Below are 8,447 nucleotides of genomic sequence, written 5' to 3' on the forward strand. Positions count from 1 at the left end.
TTAAATCATTGTTAAGTATTTATATTAAATAGGCTATATAAATATTGTTTACTATTGTGTGAAACAGTATACTCTAATTATGTTTCCTTTTTCATACAACTTTTTTGTTTTTCCAGTATGCAATTTTCTCACTCTCTGGTTTTCTATATATACCTTAGTCTCTCAAGCCTGCTTACCACATGGTCAAAAATCATCAAATAATCATTCGGAATTCCTTGCCCCATGCCCCACCCCCACTTTCTGGGTCTGTTGAGGTTCATGGGGTGAATTGGCTTACTTCCCTTGTCTTCTTCTGCAGGTACTTATCTTGGTAGTTACTTCTGCTCTGCTAAGTCAATTACCACTCCTCCATTTGCTTTCCGATACATTTCTTATGTATCCCCTTCTACTCTTGTCATCTCCAATAGTTTGTTTTTCCTTTGCTTTTAGTGAGATTTTGGGTGAGAGAGAGATAAGTATGTTTGATCCACTGTAATTAACTGGGACCCAAACACATAATTTTAAATGTGTGACAGGACATGACTCATTTTCTCTTCAATATTTAAAAGTATTTTTATAGAGATCTCAAGTTTTAAACAACGTATATAGTTGTTTATATATATAATATGGCATGTTACAGTTATCGTGCCATTATTGTGCACTGAAATTGCTTTTGTCAGATGATTTCCTTTATGTTGTGTGGAGGAAATTCACTTAAATGAGTCCTCAGAGTTGACTACAAAGGGAAGCAGAACTGATACCCAAAGTTCAATAAGGGTCATCACCAGTGCAGCATAAATCTTGTGAAAAAGGATTTTTGGGTGATAAACACCAAAAGAATGCTCTGCAGCAGAGAAAAATGAAAAAGCTGTTAGTTGCATAAAAAATATTTCACAGATAATAAAATGGACTATTAAGAGACATTTTTAATATATATGTATATATATCAAATTTAACAAGTTTTCTTTTAACAGTCATTTTAACATGTGAATAAGATAAACATTATTAATGAAACATCTTTCATCCTTTTTTTGGTACTGTTTTCAAAACCCAGTATATATTTTACACTTATAGAACATCTCAATTCAGACTAGCCACATTTCAAAGTGCTCAATAGCCACATGTGGCTAGTGGCTACTATAGGTGACAACATAAGATTGAATTATAAAGACAGTTCAGAACAAATACTTGCAGACAGTTCAGATATTTGCAGAACAGTTCCTCAACACACACTCATCAATCACCTTACCTTCTCAGGTCTCTCTGGGTCAAGTCTTTCCTTTGTGATTGAGCTGATCTGGAGAGCGATGCTGAGGTACTAGAGTCTAAGCTCTATACCCAGGGGACAAAATTGTATTGAATGGAGCATACATGCACCGGTGTTGGTCTGAGATTATTTGCCCTTACCAGTAAGGACTACTGACTACAAGTCAGTTGAGGATCACATACATTTGTGTGAGATTTTCAAAGAAGAAAAAATGGAAAATATTTTAATCACTTTAAAAATGAATTTCTGCATAAAAACACTAATTCATTAATTCAATGTAGAAAATCATATTATTCATACATAATGACTGTCTACTACTTGCCTAGAGAAAGGGAGAATAAGAATTAAATCCAATCCCCTCATTTATTTCTTGTCTTTCAGCATCAATGCAGAGGGAAGAAGAGGAGCAAAGGGGGAACATTTGTAGGTAAGCTTCTGTCTATTCAGTCTAGAGCTTTCAAGGGTTAAATTTAATTTCTTCTTTACACAAGACTTAGGTCCACAGTTTCTGAAGACATCAGCTGCTAGAACCCATCCCTCTCAGGAAACAAAACTCTCAGCAGGGAGATTCATAGGAAAGAGTCAGAACCTGGGACACTTCTTGGGTTCCCTGCTAGGCCCATATATGGGAATGAACAAATGTTGGAGCTGGTCATTGGATCTTTCCCACTAGGTGAGATGCAATGGAATGAATAACTGGAGGTGGAGCTTTTGGGTCCTGATTTGGGACAAATTTTTTAACTTTTTTAAGGCTCAGATTTCTCCTTGAAATACACTTGGCCTGCATCCCTCACAGCATGGTTAGGAGGATCAGCTGGGATAATGTATAAAACACTGTTCCATACTTGAGCTTGTTGATTGTCATCACAGACTATTTGACCTTATATACTAATGCTTGTGGCTCTCAGAGTCTAGTTTCCTAAGAGCCTCCTTCAAAGGACCATTTTACACAGCTCCCTAAAATCTCTTTGCTCTTACCTTCACTACATGTGACTGAATCTCCTTGTTTCCCAGCGTGGAGAGCTTACCAAAAAGGAGCTCATGTGACATGGGACCTGCTTGCTCTTCGGAAAAGCAGGTATTGACGAGTATCTTTTCCTTCTTTTTTGTACCCTTCTTCCTAGCATGCCCTATGTGATTCCAGGGTCCCAGTGCAGCTGAGGTTGATATGGGAAAGTAAACCTATAAGGAAGGGAATGTGAAATAAACTCCCTGCTTTAGGAATAAAAGAAGTCAGTGATGTGGGGAATGTGACTTCTGCCAGGCCTGCTGGGCTCTCCCTTCCCTGTTTTGCATCTGGCTGTAGCTTGTATTTCCTCCCTATTGCAGACATCTGGGCAAGCTTCTTGATGAGGACAGTTAGCAGCAAGATCACTGTTGGGAGGGTCATGATAGAGTGACTGTAGAAACTGATCTTCTGATATTTGGTGAGGTAGGGGAAGTTGTTGCTTCCCGTGTCTCCTTTGGCTTCCACACGTCCTCTGCCTGAGCTCCCATTCTCTCTTTGGCTTCCATTCTCTTACCAGATCCTCCAGAAAAATTAATTAAGAGCCCTTCTGTGTGGACCCTCTCAAACTGTCCTTTTTACCTCCCTGTCAACCTACAGCCACTATATAGGCCCATTTTTCCATACAATACTCCATCTTAACCTTCTTCATTGTCTTCCTTCTTTTACTTGTACCTCAACTTTCCTGTGGGCCCTAGGTCTACATCACTTTTTTAATTCTCATCATTGGCCTTCTTTCTGCCATTAGGGGCCACACTGTCATTCTTCCCGCGCGCCCCACCCCACCCCCATTTTCACTGTCCTATTTTACTCATCTACGTTATCTCCATCTTTGGAGCTCTCCTTACCACTGGGAACTCTCCTTGCCTTTGTATTCACTTAAACTTCTTAGACCCCCACCCCTGATTCTCATTTTTGTTTCAGGATCTCTGCTAATAGACTATACCTCTCCCCAAATACTTTCCTTTTCATCCTCAAGACTGGGCTTCTCTTTGTAACTAGGCTTTTTATTGCTCTCACCACCAGGTGCCTTTTATCCACCAGCACTTTTGCCACTGAATACACTTTTTTATTGGACCATTTTCCACCTCTAACACTTGCCTTTTCCCTTCTTCCTGCAGAGCACAGAGATCCTGTTCTCCTGCTACACTTTATATCTAGATCATATCACCTCGCTTGACTCCATCTTTTCTCAGGTTATCAATCTCTTATACTTGGCTCCCTCTTATTTATTTTTTAAAATGTTATTTTAAACAATCAAGATTAAATTCCCATACCACAGAATTCAATTCACCCCTTTAAAGTGTACCATTCAGTAATTTTTAGGATATTCTCAAAGCCACTATCTAATTCCAAAACATTCTTCTCAACAAGAGGTGTACCCATTAACACACTTCTCATTCCTCCCTTCGCCAGCCCCTGCCAACCACTAATATACTTTTTGTCTCTATAGATTTGCCTGTTCTGGCTATCTCAAATAAATGGATTTATACAATATATGTGACATTTGTTTCTGTCTTCTTTCATATAACATAAAATTTTGAAGATTCATCCCTATTGTAGTATGCTTCATATATCAGTACTTCATTCCTTTTCATCACTGAATTTTATTGTATGGATATACCATAATGTCAGGCAGGAAGACTTTTCTCTTGAGGCAGGGTCAGCTTTTCATTCTATCCAGGTCTTCAATTAATTGGATGAGGCCCACCCACTTTAGGGAGGGAAGTCTTTACTCAATCTAATCTACTGATTTAAATATTAATCTTATCCAAAAAAAAAATGCCTTTATAAAAACACCGAGAATAATCTTTGACCAAATATCTGGGCACTCTGTGGCTCAGTCATGTTGACACATGAAATTAATAATTACAGTGTGTTTTAAGAAATGTGTCCCTTTCTTCTAGGTTATCCAATTTTTTAATGTGCAGTTGTTCATAGTACTATATTATAATCCTTTTTATCACTGTAAGTTTGATTTGATAATATTGTCCCCACTTTCATTTATGATTTGTGATTTCACTGTTCTCTCTTTTTTCTTAGTCAATCTAACTAAAGGTTTGCCATTTTTCATCTTCCCCCTCCACCTCCCTTCCACCTCCCCTCCTCCTCATCCTCCTCCTTCTCCTCCTCTTCCTCCTGGATAGTTTTTGTGAATATTGAATTTTTCTTTCAGAACTTTGAGTATGTCATCCAATGCTAATTCCCATACCACAGAATTCAATTCACCCCTTTAAAGTGTACCCTTCAGTAGTTTTTAGGATATTCTCAAAGCCACTATCTAATTCCAAAACATTCTTCTCAACAAGAGAAGAATGTTTTGGAATTAGATAGTGGCTTTGTGTCTTCTGATGAGAAATCAGCTAATTATCTTACTAAGGACTCCTTGTGTGATGAATCACTTTTCTTTTGCCTCTTTGAAGGTTCTCTTTGTCTTGTCTTTTGACAGTTTGATTATGATGTGTCTAAGTATGGATATCTTTGTGTTTATCCTGCTTGGAATTTGTTGAGCTTCTTGGATGTTTAGACTAGTCATTCATTCAACTTGGGAAGCTTTTGGCCATCATTTCTCCAAATATTATTTCTGCCCCTTTCTTACTTTCTTTCTAGGACTCCCATTATTTGTATGTTATGCTTGATGGTGTCCCACAGGGCTCCTAGGCTCTATTCATTTTTCTTCATTATTTTTTTTTTTCTTTCTGTTCCTCACATTGGGTAATCTCAATGGATTTATCTTCAAATTCACTGACTTTTCTTCCACCTGCTCAGATCTGATCTTGAGCTTCTATTGAAATTTTCATTTCGGTGATTGTACTTTTCAACTCCAGTGTTTCTATTTGGCTATACGTAAAAAAAAATTTCCATCTCCTATTGATAATATCTATTGATAATATACTTTCTATTAGTTTTTTTAGACATAGTTTTTTTGACTTCTCTGAATATATTTTAAATAGCTGATTTAAAGTCTTTGTCTAGTAAGTCCAATATCTAGGCTTCCTCAGGGTCACTTTTTATTGATTGCTATTTTTCCCCCTTGTATGTGTATGAGCCAAGTTTTTTTCTTTGCATGTTTTAGTTTTCATTGAAAATTAAACATTTAAAATAATGTAATGTGACAACTCTAGAAATCAGATTCTCTCCAGAGTTTGTTATTGTTTCTATTGTTTATATAGTGACTTTTCTGAACTAATTTTGTAAAGTCTATATTCTTTGTATATACTTTTTGTTCTTCTGGGACTATATTAGAGCCACTTGCTGAAATACAGGGCACTGCAGGCTCTCAACCATTATGGAGCACTGAAGACAAACCAGAGCAACTGCATAGTCTTTGGCAACTCTCATATCCCCAGAGCTGGGGGCACCATTTATGGAGCATAAATGGAGCCAGCCCTTCTAGGGTCTCCCCTCTCTGTACAGTGAGTCCCTTGTGGCTACTGTCCTGGTTTCTAGTTGGTTATTCCCCTCTGGAATCTCCCTTTGTTTTGTCAGTGGAATTTCTAATGCTGCTCCTCCGCTCTTTAGTTTAAAAGCAAGCTAAAGATTCTCCATTGCTTCCTTAGCTTTGAACCATGCTTTGTTCTCAGCCCCTACCTCAGGTCCACCTTTGGTCTTTGCTCCCACTCCTACTACCTTCTTTTTCCACCCCAAATTAGGGCCTCTGGAGTATCATTTCCTAAGATCCAGCATGAAGTGCATTCTCTCACCTCAACTGAAATTTAACACCTGTTACAGAGCAGATTGAAAATTTGTGGTTTTAACCTTTTTCAGTACAGCACAGCCTCTTATGTCTATGTGTCAGTTTCCATTCTTCCTAGAGAACTGCCTATAAGCAATACTATTTGGAACCAACTAGAGTGCCACCTTTGAAAGAATCCTATGTAACACTAGTGGGTCCTGGCTTGCAGAATCTAAGAGTCTCGCACTGATTCAGCCTCAGGGTAACTAAAAGACAAATCTTAGCTACGGAACAATTATAGACTTTCACAGCCCTCCATATTTATGGGCCAAAGCAGCAAGGATCTAAGAAAGATTGGATTGTGGCACCCAGGAAGTTTCCATGTGAAGGACCCAGCAAAGTTTCAGTCAGAGAATGACCTAGGGAAAGGTCTGAGGCATAGCCTTAGAAAGGGCCCCAAATGTAACCTATCAAGGAATTCAGAAAGCTACTCACTGAAGGTTTTGAGGGCTGATTCTGCAGAGGCGATAAAAAGTGACTTTTTGAGTCACTTGGAGAATGGGTCAGGAAATGACTTATCAATGTTTTCAAAAGAGAACCTAGACTTGAAGCGACTGGAAAATACCCTGAAGGTTTACTTGGATAAGAAGTTGGGGCAGATCTATCAAAGTGGGATCCCTATAGATGTGTATTGTTCATGGCTTTCTGTGAACTATACATTACCCACTCCTGGGAAATCCTATAGCTACTTGGATACTGGAAATACCCTCAATGAATCAGGAACAGTGTCTGAATACTTCTTGGAAGCTTTTCTTCCTTGATCTAGGCATTAGACAAGCACTAGGAAGCCCAGATTATATGGCTTTGGATGTGGCAGAGGTAGAGCTTACCTCTCAGGATCCTTGAATCCATAAAACTGTTACGTCAATAGAGATCCAATCATGCTCCCTTCTCCAGTTTACCTTTCTCTCCTAGTCATCTGTGTTTAAGGGGTAGTGAAACTGAGCTTGCTTAGTTCTTTGAAAAGAAACCTTTAGGCAGGTAAGGAGACAAGCCGATCACAAACAATTCAGTTCCCACCCTGGATAGTTCCCAATCTGCCCCCTCACCTGTGAGAAAGGAAGGCCTAAGGGTCCTGAGATGTTGATCATGGTTCACACAGGACCCTCAGTCCAAGGAGAAGAGTAGACAAACTATTTAACTCCTCACACCCATCAGCATGGATAAATGGTGGCAGAGTGGGATTGTATGGGGAATAAGAGAAGCAGTCCAGAGTCATTCCAAGTTAAAAAATGGCAGGACATGACCCAAGATATGAGAGTAGAGTTTGTTCCAACAGACTTCTGCCACAGAGGAGTACCTAAGAAGCAGAGAACAGAGAGAAGAGTGTCTGGAAGAGATCACTACAAAGGGGAGCATCTTCTTGGAGTTTCCACTTTAGGAAAAGGATGTTGGAGATTAATTTAGGGATTTTTTTCAAGGTCCAGAGAGTTCAGGGAGATAGTGAAATCTAAGAAGACTCTAGCTCCTAAGCCACAATCAGAAGATGTTCTGAGAGTCAATGAGCTGGGAAATGCCCAGAAACTAAATGGCTATCTGAGCAGTCAAGGGGCTCCAGTGACCAAGGAATGCCCAAGATTCAGGGTGGCCAAGCCTTAAAGAACACAATATGGTTATACAAATGAGCAAATGACTGTCATAGTACTGTCATTACAAAATTACACACACACACGCACACATGGCTGTATAAAAGTCAAGATAGTAAAAGAGCTGAGGAAGATTGGTTCAGCCAGATTCTGGGAAGAGGGGTCTTTATCAGGTTTTCTCATTTAAATTAGCCCTTGAATCCTTTTACAACAATTTGTGTGCGTGGTGTTAAATGTGTGCGTGTGTGTGTGTGTGTGTGTGTGTTTAGGGTTACATAGGCATTAAAGGACCACAAATCCGCCATGTAGCCTCCAAAAAGGATAAGGCTAAAATTGCAGGTATAGCTGCAGAGCCAGTTTCAGGGCTTTTGCATTGAAGTGCCCCAGGCCTCAGATAGCTTGGCTTCTAAGGTCTCATAGTCACATCCCCAGAGAGTGCTCGATGAGGATGTGAAAATTTCCTAGGTTCTGTGTATTCACATGGAATCCAGAGGGAGCAGTCTGGCACAGCAGACCCCAAAGCTTCAGGCCTCAGGGAAGAGCCAGGACAAGAATTTAGCCCCCAGTGAAGAGAGGGACAACTTGAGGAGACTTGAAATAGGAGAGCATCGAGTAGGGGATGCAGGGTTAGAGCTCTCGCTGCCCAGGCCAGGGTATTAGTAGACACCCTTGTGAACAAGAGCCCTTGGTTTCTACGCTGGAACAGGCTCCTTCTAAAATTATTTTGGGTAAAAGGATGAAGCATTGTTCCAGGAAAAAAGGCAAGGACAGGAAGGTCTCTATTAAAAGCCTAGTCAGTGTCAGCCTCTGTATGGAGCCCAGGACCAGGTGAAGACAGAACTGTCTTCATGGCACTGGGGACACTGAAATTCA

This window comes from Pteropus medius, unplaced genomic scaffold (genome assembly GCF_902729225.1).
Source record: "Pteropus medius unplaced genomic scaffold, Ma_sr-lr_union100, whole genome shotgun sequence".
Taxonomy (NCBI): Eukaryota; Metazoa; Chordata; class Mammalia; order Chiroptera; family Pteropodidae; genus Pteropus; species Pteropus medius.